This window comes from Oncorhynchus mykiss, chromosome 11 (genome assembly GCF_057628025.1).
Source record: "Oncorhynchus mykiss isolate SJ-2025 chromosome 11, ASM5762802v1, whole genome shotgun sequence".
Lineage (NCBI taxonomy): Eukaryota > Metazoa > Chordata > Actinopteri > Salmoniformes > Salmonidae > Oncorhynchus > Oncorhynchus mykiss.
Window position 1 is genome coordinate 17,848,996 of NC_143032.1, and position 17,829 is coordinate 17,866,824.

Here is a 17,829-nt window from a genome sequence, read left to right on the forward strand (position 1 = left end):
CACTCCTCGGACAATACATGTAAATGTAAAAAGCCTTTTATGTTGTCTGACGGAGTTGACATAAATCCACTTTATTGCATTTTATGAAGATTCATTTTTTTAAAGTTGTTAATTTACATAGACCAAAGTATCAGCTATCACACTATCTAAATATATACAGTGGCAAGAAAAGTATGTCAACATTTGGATTTCCTGAATTACCTGGATTTCTGCATACATTTAATCTTCATCTAAATCACAACAATAGACAAACACAGTGTACAGAAACTAATAACACAAACATTATTGTATTTTTCTTGAATACATCATTTAAACATTCACAGTGTAGGTTGGAAAAAGTATGTGAACTCCTAGGCTAATGACTCCTAGGCTAATGACTAGAGTTGCCCTGCCCTATAAAAAACACTCACAACATTTTAGTTTGCTATTCACAAGAAGCATTGCCTGATGTGAACCATGCCTCAAACAAAAGAGAGCTCATAATTATTCACTTGCATAAAGCTAGAAAGGGTTACAAAAGTATCTCTAAAAGCCTTGATGTTCATCAGTGCAAAGTAAGACAAATTGTCTATAAATGGAGAAAGTTCAGCACTGTTGCTACTCTCCCTGTGAGTGGCCATCTTGCAAAAATTACTGCAGGAGCACAGTGCAGAATGCTCAGTGAGATTAAGAAGAATCCTAGAGTGTCAGCTAAAGACTTCCAGAAACCTCTGGAACATGCTAACATCTCTGTTGACGAGTCTACGACACGTAAAACACTAAACAAGAATGGCGTTCATGGGAGGACACCAAGGAAGAAGCCACTGCTGCTGCACCTCTGAAGTTCGCAAAAGAGCACCTGGATGTTCCACAGCGCTACTGGCAAAATATTCTGTGGACAGATGAAATTAAAGTTGAGTTGTTTGGAAGGAACACACAATACTATGTGGGAGAAAAAAAGGCACAGCACACCAACATCAAAACCTCATCCCAACTGTAAAGCATAGTGGAGGGAGCGTCACGGTTTGCGGCTGCTTTGCTGTCTCAGGGCCTGGACAGCTTGCAGGAGAATGTTAGGCTATCTGTCTGTCAATTGAAGCTCAACAGAAGCTGGGTGACGCAACAGGACAATGACCCAAAACACAGAAGAAAATCAACAACAGAATGGCTTCAACAGAAGAAAATACGCCTTCTGGAATGGCCCAGTCAAAGTCCTGACCTCAACCCGATTGAGATGCTGTGGCATGACCTCGAGAGAGGTTCAAACCAGACATCCCAAGAATATTGCTGAACTGAAACAGTTTTGTAAAGAGGAATGGTCCAAAATGCCTCCTGACCATTGTACAGGTATGATCTGTAACTACAGAAAACGTTTGGTTGAGGTTATTGCTGCCAAATGAGGGTCAACCAGTTATTAAATCCAAGGGTTCACATACTTTTCCACCCTGCACTGATAATTTTTACACAGTGTGTTCAATAAAGACATGAAAATGTAAAATTGTTTGTGCGTTATTAGTTTAAGCAGACTGTGTTTGTCTATTGTGACCTAGATGAAGATCTGAAGATCAGATCACATTGTATGACCAATTTATGCAGAAATCCAGGTGATTCCAAAGGGTTCACACACTTTTTCTTGCCACTGTATTTCAAATTTTGTTAATATAATGAAAAGATTATAGATTGTCCCATCGTTCAAACATCTCTGAGGTAGATGATGCAGTGCTCTGTCATACAGAGATGCTACGTCTACTTTGGTTGCCACTTAGCACTGGCCCACTTCACCCATTAACTGTCATGTTGCTATCTTCAGGTTTCTGCACCCAACATTCTGCTAATAGGCTATTCATTCCATGACAATACCTACTTCTGGATGATGTAGCGTTTCTGTATTCTTGTAGTTCCAAGCCTCCAGCCAGCCAATGACGTTAACATCTATTCAGTATTCAGGATAAAAGATCCAATATTGCCATGGCCTCGCACTCATATGTTCATTCACTCCCCAAATTAACTAGAGATCCAATTTAGCACCTTCATAATGTTCTCCCTTATCTGATCTCAAGCTCTTTTCAACCCCAATAACATGACACAGAGGAGAATTCAAAGGTCTGTCATATCAACGCAGGTGAAAGCTACTGTACATACCCTAAGAAGAGAGAGAGTAAGAAAAAGAGAAAGGCGCCTCCCGGGTGGCGCAGTGGTTAAGGGCGCTGTACTGCAGCGCCAGCTGTGCCATCAGAGTCCCTGGGTTCGTGCCCAGGCTCTGTCGTAACTGGCCGCGACCGGGAGGTCTGTGGGGCGACGCACAATTGGCCTAGCGTCGTCCGGGTTAGGGAGGGATTGGTCGGTAGGGATCTCCTTGTCTCATCGCGCACCAGTGACTCCTGTGGCGGGCCGGGTGCAGTGCGCGCTAGCCAAGGTTGCCAGGTGCACGGTGTAGCCTCTGACACATTGGTGCGGCTGGCTTCCGGGTTGGATGCACGCTGTGTTAAGAAGCAGTACGGCTGGTTGGGTTGTGTATCGGAGGACGCATGACATTCAGCCTTCGTCTCTCCCGAGCCTGTATGGGAGTTGTAGCAATGAGACAAGATAGTAGCTACCACAACAATTGGATACCATGAAAAAGGGGTCAAATTAAAAATAAATAAAAGAGAGGGAGAGAAACCATCACTTTAGAGCAGCGGTCTCCTTTTCTAGCATCAGAGCTACTTTTTTTTTTTTAAGTAATATGTTGCGAGTTGCTCATTTTTTTCTAGCTTTCAAATGATAGAATAACTAACTATCTATGAAGTAATGACTCGGGACGTCGGTTGTAGATGAACACTTATTTGTAGTAATAATACTTCTGTTACATTTTACCACTTAGAATTCTACAAAACAAAAGGAAGTTGCTAGCAAAAGCCAGAATAATCACTTGTCACTTGTACCTAACTGCCGCGCTCTCGTTTTTCTTACTTCCATGTTTCAAAGCATTCTGGTACTTGTACATTATTGTACATATGTAAAAAACTGTAAATTAAAAAATATTTAGATACAGCTCAATGAATTAACTGTAAACATTCACTCTCTAACCCATTAAAGTTACAACACAAGAAGGCACATTCTTCTCTTCTTCTCTCCCTTGCAACTCTTCTGTAGGTCCTTAGTGTACAAGAGAAAGTAGTGCACTATCTTTTCTGTTAATACACCTGGTAAAATAATGGTTCATTAACAACTCTAAGGGGGGGCCTATAAAATCAGAGATTTTTCCCAAAGTCTATTTGATATTTTCCCAAATTATCTTCTCAGTTGACTTTTCCTGGTTTTAGATTACTTTTGTATTTTTTTATGTCTGGAAGAAAACTATCACGTTTATACATTTTTGTGTAATTCCCCTTTAATTGAGCATCCGGCCCTTTAATTGCACATCTAGCTTGTGAGGAATGTGCCATCTAATGTGCTGGTCTAGTGATGGTTCTGTACTGTTGCTGCTCATTTCATAGTAGACTTTGCAAATAACATATAATATACAAATTATATACTTCCTCATGATATACTTCTACTAGGTAAGCCTACTCTGCAGTGAACATTTAATTGAGAAAGTTTTGGGGAAGGTATTTCTGTCAACCCATAAGTTATCACATCAACTGGCTACACAACTGGACTGATAGACAGACACTCGCACCACACAGACAGACAGACGGGCAATATTGCTGGAAATTAATTGTCAGATATTGTGTTATGTTTGGCTTTTTAAGCCAAGAATGGATAACCATGGGTGTGATAATGTCAACATTGCGTTGATTAGATAATAGTTGAGAGCTCGCTGTGTCAGATACTTGTGAGATTTGTTTATGACAGTTTGTGGTGTAATGTGAAAATTGCATGTACTTTCAGAACTGTTTGGCGAGCTGCTCGTAGGTGGACTGCGAGCTACTGGTAGCCCATGATCAACCTGTTGGAGACCTCTGTTTTAGAGTGAAAGAAAAAGACAAAAAGAGAAAGGAAATTGCTGACCTCATTGATTTACTGTTAGCAAACAGGAAAAACAATTTCCCTTTCCAATAACCTCAAGGGTCATACAAGTTTCCTTTTCTCAAAAAAAGAGAGAGAGGGAGATAAAGTAAGTGCTCTCACATAAGCAGCTTTATTGTAATGAGTAATGTCAGGGAGTAATTGGTTTCTGAAACGTTTCATGAGCTCAATTAGCTAAATGAGTCTAAAGGATGGAGAGAGAAGGGGAAAGAGAGAAGGAGAGGCAGAAGTAGGGACATAGAGAGAGCAAGCGAGAGATAGAGAGAGAGGGAGAGAAACAGATAGAGAGAGAAGGGGAAAGAGAGAAGGAGAGGCAGAAGTAGGGACAGAGAGAGAAAGAGAACATATAGAGAAAAAAAACAGAAGAAAGAAACGGCACAGATCCTGATGACCCGATACCCTCACTCTCCTTCCCCCATGATTGGTTGGGCAAGGATTCTGATTATCTACTTCCTTTGTCCTCATTGGCCCTCAGATCTCTAAGAGCTTAGGATAGGTGGAAGACAGGAACATTGGGGGCATTAACCACAGAACTGTTCACATCAGAAAGTTTAGTTCATTATAGCATTACAGAATGGTGCTGTCCTCACACAGGTCAGAGAAGGAAGACACTGATGGTGGTATTTTGTATTTGTATTTATTATGGATCCTCATTAGCTGCTGCCAAAGCAGCAGCTACTCTTCCTGGGGTCCAGCAAAATGAAAGCAGTTCACACCATTTTAAAACATTACAATACATTCACAGATTTCACAACACACTGTGTGCCCTCAGGCCCCTACTCCACCACTACCACATATCTACAGTACTAAATCCATGTGTATGTATAGTGCATATGTTATCGTGTGTGTGTGTGCATGTGTGTGTGTGTGTGCCAATGTTTGTGTTGCTTCACAGTCCCTGCTGTTCCATAAGGTGTTTTTTTAATCTGTTTTCTAAATCTAATTTTACTGCTTGCGTCAGTTACTCTATGTGGAATAGAGTTCCATGTAGTCATGGCTCTATGTAGTACTGTGTTCCTCCCATAGTCTGTTATGGACTTGGTGACTGTAAGGAGAGACCTCTTGTGGCATGTCTGTTGGGGTATGCATGGGTGTCCAAGCTGTGTGCCAGTAGTTTAGACCGACAGCTCGGTGCATTCAACATGTCAACATGTCAATACCTCTCATAAATAAAAGTAGTGATGAAGTCAATCTCTCCTCCACTTTCACATGCATATTATTAATATTAGATCTCTGTGTACATCCAAGGGCCAGCTGTGCTGCCCTATTCTGAGCCAATTGCAATTTTCCTAAGTCCTTTTTTGTGGCACCTGACCACTCGACTGAACAGTAGTCCAGGTGCGACAAAACTAGGGCCTGTAGGACCTGTCTTGTTGATAGTGTTGTTCAGAAGGCAGAGCATCGCTTTATTATAGACAGACTTCTTCCCATCTTAGCTACTACTGCATCAATATGTTTTGACCATGACAGTTTACATTCTAGTGTTACTCCAAGCAGTTTAGTCATCTCAACTTGCTCAATTTCCACATTATTTATTACAAGATTTAGTTGAGGTTTAGTTTTTACTGAGTGTTTTGTTCCAAATACAATGCTTTAAGTTTTAGAAATATTCCTTGCCACCCACTCTGAAACTAACTGCAGGTCTTTGTTGAGTGTTGAAGTCATTTCAGTCGCTGTAGTAGCTGACGTGTATAGTGGTGGTGAAGTTATTATTATTATTATTATCTCAGAGCTCATAACCTGAGGGGAGATGGCCTGAGGGGAGATGCAGTTAGTTTCAGAGTGGCCAGAGAGCCCGTGGCCTGAAGGGAGATGCATATAGACCACATCCCCCTCATCCAGATTTAATGTCAAAGTATTAGATATGTACTCATTATACCCATCATCCTGGTCATTATTATTCATCAGTCTCTTGTCATTGTGGTAAAGGTAAACACCAAAGGTTTGTAAACTGCGCTCCTCAAAGGCAGTGCATCTGATGTAGTAGACTTCTCTCACTGGTGCTGTGAAGATGCCTGCATCAGAGGAGAAGCAGGGAGTGATCATCACTGTCCATCTCTCATAGACACTGCTAGTAATACTGAACTGTAGCTGGATCCAGTCTGTGTTCAACTCACATTTTATTTGTCACATGGGCTGAATACAACAGGTGTAGACTTTACTAGGAAATGCCCCAAGACAATTCGAACTGGCAACAGACAAACAGAGAACACAGGTATAAATACACAGGGGATAATGGGGCAGATGGCCGACACCTGGAGGGGGGTGGAGACAAGCACAAAGACAAGTGAAACAGATCAGGGTGTGAAAGTCAGTGTCGAGGCACAGATCTGGGGAAGGGTATCAAAAAATGTCTGCATTGGTCAGGGAGGTGACCAACAACCCGATAGTTCCTCTGTGGAGATGGGAGAAACCTCCAAAAGGACAACCATCTCTGCAGCACTTCACACGTCCTTTATGGTAGAGTGGCCAGACGGAAGCCACTCTTCAGTAAAAGGCACATGACAGCCCGCTTGGAGTTTGCCTAAAGACTCTCAGACCATGAGAAACGAGATTCCCTGGTCTCGTGAAACCAAGATTAAACTCTTTGGCCGGAATGCCAAGCATCACATCTGGAGGAAACCTGCCACCATCCCTACGGTGAAGCATGGTGGTGGCAGCATCATTCTGTGGGGATGTTTTTCAGTGACAGCAACTGGGGCAAAGGTTCACCTTCCAACAGGACAATGACCCTAAGAACAAAGCCAAGACAATGCAGGAGTGGCTTCGGGACAAGTCTCTGAATGTCCTTGAGTGGCCCAGCCAGAACCCAGACTTGAACCCAATCTAACATCTCAGGAGAGACCTGAAAATAGCTGTGCAGCAATGCTCCCCATCCAACCTGACAGAGCTTGAGAGGATCTGCAGAGAAGAATTGGAGAAACTCCCCAAATAGAGGTGTGTCAAGCTTGTAGCATCGAGGCTGTAATCACTGCCAAAGGTGCTTCAACAAAGTACTGAGTAAAGAGTCTGAATACTTATGTAAAAGTCAAGGGGTCTGAATACTTTCCAAAGGCACTGGATATACTCTCACAAGCTGTCACTCTGGCCTCCCTGGCTGAAACAACATGAAGAGAAGCATTAATAAATAAAAAACACAATGAAAACCAAATATCAATTCTACTTTTTTTATAAACAGGAATTCAATTTGAGTTAATCAAAAATGTTGATTAGACCATTAAGTAACAATTAGATTGAATGATCAGTGTTAATTTCCTCTCTCTTCATCTCCTCCAACTCCGTCTCACTGGAACTCAGTCTGCCCTCCAAGACTGCAGTTAGTGAAAAACAGTAGTTAACCAATGTAATGGAGTTGGTCTGGTGAGCCATGCTCCTGTGATGAGTAACCTTGACTGAGAACTAAAGACTTGCATTATCTCCCTAACCTAAGCGTCTTTTAGGACAGACAACCAAGGTTCAAACCCACTCTGTCACACTCACATACACTAAAATTATGCAAAGGATTATAGTGAATCTCTTCTTTTCCTTACCTGCTTTCCCACTCTCGCTGGCTGTCACTCTGGCCTCCGGGGTTAACATCACTTGCAACCAAACACAGTTCCCTCAACAATCAGTTCTAAAGGAACAATCAGTCCAATTATGATCAAGTAATAAACATAAACAAAGAAATGGAATTTCAACTGTAATTTATTCTTACACAATGATTATGTGTGATGTGGCTTTATAATATTACCTGCATTCTCTGTCTTCAGCTCCTCCAACTCCTCACTGGCTGTCACTCTGACCCCCATGGCTGACAGTTCAGCTGCTTGTCCTAGAATTATGGGAAATATTTTCTCCAAAATCTGTAGATATTTTACTGTACTGACTTCACAATGAACCAAACAAATGTTAATGTTTCTACATAATGAGGCATTACCTGCATTGTCTTTCTCCAGCTCCTCCACCTTGTTCTTCTGGAGCTGCTGTTGAGTGGTGGTGATGCTCAGCTCCTCTCTAAGAGCCGTCACCTCCTTTTTCTGCTCCTCCACCTCCTTCTCACTGGCTGTCACTCTGGCCCCCATAGCTGACAGTTCAGTTGTTGATCCGCCAATGAACTGACCTCATTAATCCCAATGCTTCTAATAAATCCTGCTACAACCTTCGACGAGTCATCAAACAGGCAAAGTGTCAATACAGGACCAAAGTTGAATCCTACTATGCTGGCTCTGACGCTTGACAGATGTGGCAGGACTTGCAAACTATCACGGATTACAAAGAGAAACCCATCTGAGAGCTGCCCAGCGATGCGAGCGTACCAGACGAGCTAAATGCCTTCTATGCTTACTTCTAGGCAATCAACACTGAACCATGCATGAGAGCAACAGCTGTTCCGGATGAATGTGCTTACTTCTAGGCAATCAACACTGAACCATGCATGAGAGCAACAGCTGTTCCGGATGAATGTGTGTTCTGTCTTGAATGTCTTGTTCTCCATAGCCGATGTGCGTAAGAGCTTTAAATAGGTTAACATTCCCAAGGCTGCAGGGCCAGACGGAATAACAGGATGCATACTCAGAGCATGTGACAAACAGCTATCAAGTGTCTTCACTGACATTTTCTTTATTTTGTGTTTTTTTGTTGTTGTTGAATTTTACAAATTTTTCATTTTTACAATTTCATGGTAGCTACTATCTTGTCTCATCGCTACACCTCCCGTACTGGCTCGGGAGAGACGAAGGTTGAAAGTCATGCGTCCTCAGATACACAACCCAACCAAGCCGCACTATTTCTTAACACAGCGCCATCCAACCCGGAAGCCAGAGTGTCAGAGGAAACACCGTGCACCTGGCAACCTTGGTTAGCGCGCACTGTGCCCGGCACACCACAGGAGTCGCTGGTGCGCGATGAGACAAGGATTTCCCTACCGGCCAAACCCTCCCTAACCCGGACGACGCTAGGCCAATTGTGCGTCGCCCCACGGACCTCCCGGTCGTGACCGGTTACGACAGAGCCTGGGCGCGAACCCAGAGTCTCTGGTGGCACAGCTGGCACTGCAGTACAGCGCCCCTAACCACTGCGCCACCTGGGAAGTTAGTCTTTAATTTGTCACTTTAATTTGTAAAGTGACTACACATAGATAATAAACAGCGAGTAACAGCAGTGTAAATAGTCCAGGTGGCTATTTGATTAATTGTTCAGCAGTCTTATGGCTTGTGGAGCCTTTTGGTCCGAGACCCTGACGCTGCGGCACCGCCTGCCATGCGGTAGCAGAGAGAACAGTCTAGGACTTGGGTGACTGGAGTCTTTAACAATTATTTGGGCCTTCCTCTGACACCGCCTAGTATATAGGTCCTGGATGTCAGGAAGCTTGGCCCCAGTGATAAACTGGGCTGTACCCAGCACCCTCTAGTGTCTTACAGTCAGATGCGGAGCTGTTGCCATACCAGGTGGTGATGCAACCTGTCAGGATGTTCTCGATTGTGCAGCTGTAGAACTTTTTGAGGATCTGGGGACCAATACCAAATCTTTTCAGTCTCCTGAGGGGGAAAAGGTGTTGTCGTGCCCTCTTCACGACTGTCTTGGTGTATTTGGACCATGATAGTTTGTTGGTGATGTGGACACCAAGGAACTTGAAACTTTTGGCCCACTCCACTTCAGCCTCTTTGGCCCTTCTTTTCCTGTAGTCCATGATCAGCTCCTTTGTCTCACTCACATTGAGGGAGAGGTTGTTGTCCTGGCACCACACTGCCAGGTCTCTGACCTCCTCCCTATAGTCTCATAATTGCCGGTGATCAGGCCTAACACTGCTTGGCCACGCAGTCGTGGGTGAACAGGGAGTACAGGAGGAGACTAACCACGCACATCTGAGGGGCCCCAGTGTTGAGTATCACCGTAGCAGACGCGTTGTTGCCTACCGTTACCACCTGGGGGCGGCCCGTCAGGAAGTCGGAAGAGGACACAACAAAGCCTCTTCCCCCTCAGGAGGCTGAAAATATTTGTTATGGGCTCTCAGATCCTCAAAAAGTTCTACAGCTGCATCATTGAGAGCATCTTGACTGGCTGCATCACCGCTTGGTAGGACAACTACAAGACACTCGACCGCAATGTGTTACAGAGGGTGATGAGTATGGCCCATTACATCACCGGGGCCAAGCTCCCTGCCTTCCAGGACCTCAATATCAGACGGTGTCAGAGGAAGGCCTAAAACATTGTCATTGAGTCCAGACACCCATTTACTCCAGACACCCAAGCCATAGACTTTTCTCCCTGCTACCGCATGGCAAGCGGTATTAGTGCACCAAGTCTGGAACCAACAGGACCCAGAACAACTTCTACCCCCGAGCCATAAGACTGCTAAATAGCTAACCAAATAGCTTCCCAGACTACCTGCATTGATCCTTCCCAGACTACCTGCATTGAACTCTTTTGCACTGACTATATGCACACACACTGGACTCTACCCACACACTCACACATACTTACACTGACACCCCAACACACACACACACACACACACACACACACACACACACACACACACACACACACACACACACACACACACACACACACACACACACACGCACGCACGCACGCACACACACACACACACACACACACTACATACTCCCACAAACTTTCACACTCACAACATACGCTGCTGCTACTGTCTATTATCTATCCTGTTTCCTAGTCACTTTACCCCTACCTACAGTATATGTACCATAGCTAACTCAATTACCTCGTACCCCGGCATATCGACTTTGTTCGACTTTGTTCCCTGTATACAGCCATGTTGTTTTTCATCGTTAGTGTTACTCTATTAACACTGTGTTAATTCCTTCTGTCACTATTTACATTTTTTAGCTTATTGTTTTAATCTTATCTTTAACTTACATTGTCAAAAAGGACCCGCGTAAGTAATGCCACGTTTAGATGGTACGAGGTAGACGGTAGACCAGATGTCATTCTTTTCAATGAGAGCACAACAGTAAATGCTGTCGCATTCTGTTCCTCCAGTCAAAGTTGAAATCGTTGCTCATCTACCAGGTCCCCACTGTCCTTCAGTTTTATCTCCATCTCTTTATTCTAAGACTCAATTATGGACACTCTTACTGACAGTTTTATCTCCATCTCTTCATTCTAAGACTCAATTATGGACACTCTTACTGACAGTTTTATCCCCATCTCTTCATTCTAAGACTCAATTATGGACACTCTTACTGACAGTTTTATCTCCATCTCTTCATTCTAAGACTCAATTATGGACACTCTTACTGACAGTTTTATCTCCATCTCTTCATTCTAAGACTCAATTATGGACACTCTTACTGACAGTTGTGGCTGCTTCGCGTGATGTTGTGTTGTCTCTACCTTCTTGCCTTTGGGGTGTTGTCTGTGCCCAGTAATGTTTGTACCATGTTTTGTGCTGCTGCCATGTTGTTGTTATGTGGTGTTGCCATGCTATGTTGTTGTCTTAGGTATATTTTTATGTAGTGTTGTGGTGTCTCTCTTGTCGTGATGTGTGTTTTGTCCTATCATTTTTTTTTAATCCCATCCCCCGTCCCCGCAGGAGGCCTTTTGCCTTTTGGTAGGTCGTGATTGTAAATAAGAATTTGTTCTTAACTGACTTGCCTAGTTAAATAAAGGTTAAATAAAATAAATTCACCCTGGCTTCAATGTTCTTCAGCAGTCTTGGACAGTCAGCTCCGCTCTCTATTTCACCACCATATCTCTCAGCTCCTTCAGCCGTCTCTGTAGCTTCAGTCTTTTGGCTCTCGATATGAACCACTTCCACCCTGATCTCTCCCTTCACTGTGACCTTGTTGAGTGATGCCATTATCTCTGACCCCTCCACTCTCTCTCTGAGCCCATGCTCCAGACAGACAGACCATCAACACCAGCAGAGCTACAGCACCACTTATTCTGAAATAAAACCCCTTCGGAAATGATGTAGTCTATGAATCTCAGTCCCCTTCTTTCTTTAAATACACTCACAACATAGTGAGCCAATGAATTAGAATTTAGCATATGTTTCTGAAGCACACTTTAAAACTGAAGCCAAGTATTCAGATAAAGGGAGAAGTGACCACATAGCAGGTCATTTAAATATGTTGCAAAAAGGAGTTTGGAGAGGGTGTATTTTTATATTCGGAAGCTTTTATCGGTAAACTGGTCACCAAAAAAAACTTGTATCACTTAATCAATGTTCGTAATCGCCAACATGTTGAGTTGTGTGGGGTGTCATATGTTGTAAGGGTTGTATCTCTGTGGCGTTACCACGGTGACAGTGGGAAAGTTTGTGTCAGAAAGTCATGTGCTGCAATGGCTTAGGCTGATAAGTAACATGACTGAGTCATCGTTTTAGGTCTGCCTCTGCCGTATATGCCTCCACTCCTCTCTTCTCCCCCTATCTTCCTCATCTCTCCCCTCCATACTCCTCCTTTCCTTTCTCTTCCATAATCTTCCCCTGTTCTCCTCTCTCTTTCCTCCATCCCCTGTTCTCTCCCTCCCACTTGATCTCCTCTTTTCTTTCTTTCTTCTCCTTCCTTCCTTCCTTCCTTCCTTCCTTCCTCTCTTTCCCTCTCCCCTCTCTCGCACATCGACATTAACCTAATTATCTAGTGGCTGTTAGTTTACAGTAGGAAAAGAAGAGAAACCATTTCCAATTACCTCTAGGGTCATACAAGTTTCATTTTTCCAGGAAAGAGAGAGAGAGAGCTACGGTATGGTCTCAAATAAGCAGCTTTCTTTTAGTAATGTCAGGGAGTAATTGGTTTCTGAAACGTTTCATGAGCTCAATTAGCTAAACGAGTATAAAGGATAGAGAGAGAAGGGGAACGAGAGAAGGAGAGGCAGAAGTAGGGACATAGAGAGAGCAAGCGAGAGATAGCGAGAGAGGGAGAGAAACAGAGTGAGAAGGGGAAAGAGAGAAGGAGAGGCAGAAGAAGGGACATAGAGAGAGCAAGCGAGAGATAGAGAGAGAGGGAGATAAACAGATAGAGAGAGAAGGGGAAAGAGAGAAGGAGAGGCAGAAGTAGGGACATAGAGAGAGCAAGCAAGAGATAGACAGAGAGAGAGAGGGAGAGAAACAGATAGAGAGAGAAGGGGAAAGAGAGAAGGAGAGGCAGAAGTAGGGACATAGAGAGAGCAAGCGAGAGAGAGAGAGAGAGAGAGAGAAACAGATAGAGAGAGAAGGGGAAAGAGAGAAGGAGAGGCAGAAGAAGGGACATAGAGAGAGCAAGCGAGAGATAGAGAGAGAGGGAGATAAACAGATAGAGAGAGAAGGGGAAAGAGAGAAGGAGAGGCAGAAGTAGGGACATAGAGAGAGCAAGCAAGAGATAGACAGAGAGAGAGAGGGAGAGAAACAGATAGAGAGAGAAGGGGAAAGAGAGAAGGAGAGGCAGAAGTAGGGACATAGAGAGAGCAAGCGAGAGAGAGAGAGAGAGAGAGAGAAACAGATAGAGAGAGAAGGGGAAAGAGAGAAGGAGAGGCAGAAGAAGGGACATAGAGAGAGCAAGCGAGAGATAGAGAGAGAGGGAGATAAACAGATAGAGAGAGAAGGGGAAAGAGAGAAGGAGAGGCAGAAGTAGGGACATAGAGAGAGCAAGCAAGAGATAGACAGAGAGAGAGAGGGAGAGAAACAGATAGAGAGAGAAGGGGAAAGAGAGAAGGAGAGGCAGAAGTAGGGACATAGAGAGAGCAAGCGAGAGAGAGAGAGAGAGAGAGAGAGAAACAGATAGAGAGAGAAGGGGAAAGAGAGAAGGAGAGGTAGAAGTAGGGACATAGAGAGAGCAAGCGAGAGATAGAGAGAGAGGGAGATAAACAGATAGAGAGAGAAGGGGAAAGAGAGAAGGAGAGGCAGAAGTAGGGACATAGAGAGAGCAAGCAAGAGATAGACAGAGAGAGAGAGGGAGAGAAACAGATAGAGAGAGAAGGGGAAAGAGAGAAGGAGAGGCAGAAGTAGGGACATAGAGAGAGCAAGCGAGAGAGAGAGAGAGAGAGAGAAACAGATAGAGAGAGAAGGGGAAAGAGAGAAGGAGAGGTAGAAGTAGGGACATAGAGAGAGCAAGCGAGAGATAGAGATAGAGAGAGAGGGAGAGAAACAAAAAGACAAAGAGAAGAGACAAATTTGAGAAAAACGTCAAGGATCCTGACAAAGCAATAATCCCCTTTCTCCCTCACCCATGATTGGTTGACAAGGAGTCAGATTCGGTAACTCTCTCCCCTTCCTCTGCCCTCATTGACCCTCGGATCTCTAAGAGCATAGGATAGGTGGAAGCTGTATACTATAGCTCCAACTTTATCAGGATAAAGCAATAACAATTGTTATCACTTCAAGTTGCTGATACTAAAATATCAATGATACAAGAGAGGGTTATCTGGCTTTTGTAATGCTTATTTATTGGTTAGAGAGGAACATTGGGGGCATTAACCACAGACCTGTTCACATCTGTAAACAGGATTAATTACAGCATGGTGCTGCCTTCACATAGGGCAGAGAAGAAAGCCACTGAATGTGGTGAAGTTATTATTATTATTATCCCAGAGTCCACGGCCTGCAGAGAGACACATGTAGACCACATCTCCCTCATCCAGCTCTAGAGACAAAGCATTAGATATGTACTCATAATACTAATCATTGGTGTCATTATTAAACATCCGTCTCTTGTCATTGTGGTAAGGGTAAACAGCCATGGCTTTCCCAGTGCGGTTTTCAAAGGCAATGATCTCCTCTCACTGGTGCTGTGATGATACCGGTATCAGAGGAGAAGCAGGGAGTGATCATCACTGTCCATCTCTCAGACACCGTTAGTAATACTGGACTGTAGCCTGATTCAGTGTGTGTTGGATTAGTGTGGTCAGTACTTGTAGTTGTGTTGTAGGCCCTGCCAGTGTTGGTGAAGACTTTACTGTAGATCAGTGTGGTGTCAGTACTGAAGGGTCCTACCACTCCTGAACGAGTCAAAGCAGCAGAGAGGCCACTTTTGATCTGTCTGAACACAGATGATATACTGAAAATAAGCACACATTATTAAAATACATCTTCATGGCCTTCAGACCCAGGTTTGATCCCAGGCTGTGTCACAACTGGCTGTGACCAGGAGTCCCATAGGGCAGTGCACAATTGGCCCAGCGTCGTCCGGGTTAGAGGCTTTGGAGGGCGGGCTTTACTTGGCTCATTGAGCTCTAGTGACTCCTTGTGGTGGGCTAGGAGCCTGCAGGCTGACTTCGGTCATCAGTTGAACTGTTTTTTCTGGTGCAGCTGGCTTCCAGGTTAAGTGGGCGGGCATTAAGTAACGCGGTTTGGCAGGTCATGCCTCTCCCGAGCCTGTTGGGGAGTTGCAGTGATGAGACTAGATCACAATTGGATATCACGGATTTGGGGAGGAAAAGGGGGATTTAAAAACAAATGCATCTTCATACTGAGAAGAACAATTTATATTTTTTGTCAACGACTAAATTATAATTACCTTACAATCAATGTAATGAGTTTTTAATGGCGTTATGATTTACCTGCGTTCTCTGCAAGCACATGTGCATATCAAATACACTGCTGGAACGCCGATTAAGGTGTTTACTAATAATAAGAATGAATGCTCAGAAAAGGCGAGACAGAAAAGGTTGTCATTTTCAAATAAAATGGAATTCAATATAAGATGATGTTGATTAGATGATGTTGATTAGGCTTATCAAGTAACAATTAACGTTACTCATCTGTTTTACCTGCATTCTCTCTCTTCAGCTGCTCCACCTCCCTCTCTCTGGTATGCAGTTTGGCCTCCAATGCTGGATTTAGAAAGAAACATTTGTGCAGTTTTACTTAGTCAACCTATGTAATGTAAGTGGTTAGGTGAACCACGCTCATGTGATGAGTAACTGTCACATCTACTCTCTCTTCCCCCTCCTCTGGAGTTCGACATCGGCAGTATACTAACATAGGTCCTGGAATCCATCATTTCACACAACTGGCACCAATCATTACGCACACCTGCACTTCATCATGAGGCACTCCTGGACTCCATTACCTCGCTTATATCCTCCCCTATATCTGGAACTCCCTTAGGTTTTTCCCCAGTCAGTATTGTTTATGTGTAGACGCCACTGCTATGTTGTCTCGGTCTGTGTTTGTTGTTTTATTAAACGTACCACCTGCTTCTTGACTCTCAGTGTCTTTGTTACAGAATACTGATTCAAACAATGGAAGCAGCAGGAAAACAGTATCTCCCAGACAGTCGATGAGCAGGGATACCTTCTTTGTCAAGACCACGACCAGCTGGCACAACTGGGGACTGCTATGGAAGAGGTTCTTTGCAGTGTGCAACGTCTCGAATATACCCAGGAGGCGTTGCCGTCAACTAGCGGAGGATACTCTACAACCAGTCGACCCAGCAAGCCAGCACAACAGCCCATTCTGCAACTCGCTCAGGTCAGCAATGCCCGTTTTTCCCTCCCGGATAAATATGACGGCATCTAAATGCCGGGGCTCCCTACTTTAGTGCTCCCTCTACTTTGCCACCAGATGGGAGCCCCCACCACCAGGAGGTCCAAGGTTGCCACGGTTATTTCTCTAATGACTGGGCGGGTGTTGGAATGGGCCACAGCCGTCTGGGAGAGAGGAGAGGAGATGAGAGGAGGAGCTAGATTCATATGCAGGGTTCATGGCTCTGTTTAAATGTATCTTCGATAATCCCTCGGAGGGCAGGGAGGAGGGGGGGTGGTGGTGAGCACCTACTCCAATTACGGCAGGGGGACCAGATGGCACCATCCAGTGGATGGAATTAGCCGGTGCTTCGTACGGTATTCAGAAGAGGTCTGCGCGAGGAGGTCCAGACGGAACTGGCCTGTTGAGACGACAACCTCTACATGGACGCACTCATTGCGATGGCCGTCTATCTGTATAATCTACTTCGCGAGCATCAGTACTCTCATCGCCTCTCTCCCTCCCTCAGGGAACACTCTGGTTCAGAGCCTGAACCCACTGAGGTAGGGGTCACACGCCTCCCTTCAGCAGAGCGATGCAGACGGAGACATCTGGGGCTCTGTCTTTATTGTGGTCAAGGAAGGCACCAGCTCCAGCAGTATCCTGTACTTCCCAACCTGGGATCCATCATAGCAGCACCATCATCTTCCACCTCCTGGGGAATGGGTGAATATTCCCTCTTCGTCACTTCCTGCTAAACTCTTTTTCGTGTCCATCACACTAGTTGACTGTCCCTCATGTACTGTGTCTACAGCGTTAGTGGATTCCGGTGCTGCGGGGAACGCTTCGGGAGAGGGTTCTAACCATATTGCACCTATAATCCCATCCTTTCTCAGCCCCTGTGGTCTGGGACGTAGATGTGGACATCCGTCAGGCTCTGGAGAGGGAGCCCACACCCACTAACTGTCCTCCTGAGCGCATCTATGTTCCCACAGAGATAAGGGATTGGCTGCTGACCTGGGCACACACAGCTGTCATTGCTGGTCATCCAGGTATTTCTCGCACTACCAAATCCATCTCTGAAAAGTACTGGTGGCCAACCTTGGTGCAGGACGTCACTCGCTACGTCGTTGTTACTGATCTCCCCTCTCTTCTCTTTTGGTGGTTGTGGATATATTTTCCAAATACTGTGTCATGTATTGTCATATTATGTCTTGTTCCTGTTCTTTCTCTTCACTCCGTCTCCCTCTGCTGGTCATATTAGGTTACCTTCTCTTCCTCTCCTTCCCCCAGCTGTTCCTCATCTTCTCTAACTACCTCGTTCACCCTTTTCCCACCTGTTCCTTTTTTCCCTCTGATTAGGTCTCTATTTCTCTCTCTGTTCCTGCTTCTGTCTTTGTCAGATTCTCGTTTGAGTTTCTCATGCCAGAACC

General features: G+C 44.6%; 1 long non-coding RNA gene across 1 annotated transcript; it reads right to left on the reverse strand.

The window, feature by feature from the left end:
* Positions 1–14,354: 14,354 nt before the first annotated feature.
* On the reverse strand, positions 14,355–16,647 carry LOC149979517 (uncharacterized). The gene is made up of 2 exons (XR_016484409.1): positions 15,700–16,647; positions 14,355–15,304 (listed from the first exon to the last, which is right to left on the reverse strand). It is a non-coding gene; the product is annotated as an uncharacterized LOC149979517 (long non-coding RNA).
* Between the last annotated feature and the right edge of the window lie 1,182 nt (positions 16,648–17,829).